The sequence below is a fragment of the Maylandia zebra genome, linkage group LG20 (genome assembly GCF_041146795.1).
Source record: "Maylandia zebra isolate NMK-2024a linkage group LG20, Mzebra_GT3a, whole genome shotgun sequence".
NCBI lineage: Eukaryota > Metazoa > Chordata > Actinopteri > Cichliformes > Cichlidae > Maylandia > Maylandia zebra.
The window spans coordinates 36284949-36285438 of record NC_135186.1 but is presented as its reverse complement, the minus strand read 5'-3'; positions in this window follow the sequence as shown (position 1 = coordinate 36285438).

The following is a 490-nucleotide window of genomic DNA, read 5'->3' as shown; positions in this document are numbered from 1 at the left end:
ACATTTTTCTTCAATTTACGAGTTAGTAGTTTACCATTTGGTAAAATCAAGTTATTATTATTATTATTATTATTATTATTATTATGACCACAACATATTACTCAAATGACTGGAGAACTGGGCAGGTCTTTCAGGAACTGTACTAAACTGGTTCAAAACATACTTAGAAAACAGGAAATACTTTGTATCAATAGGTAACTTCACATCTGAGCAGACAAGTATCACATGTGGAGTTCCCCAAGGTTCCATCTTGGGACCCCTTCTGTTTAACATTTACATGCTCCCACTGGCACAGATTATAAAGAACAACAAAATAAACTACCACAGCTATGCAGATGACACACAAATATATATCACAATGTCGCCAGGAGACCGAGGCCCTGTACAGGTTCTTGGTAAATGCATTGAGGAAATTAATGACTGGTTGTGCCACAATTTTCTCCAGCTAAACAAAAACAAAACTGAGGTAATAGTCTTTGGCGCCAAAGAA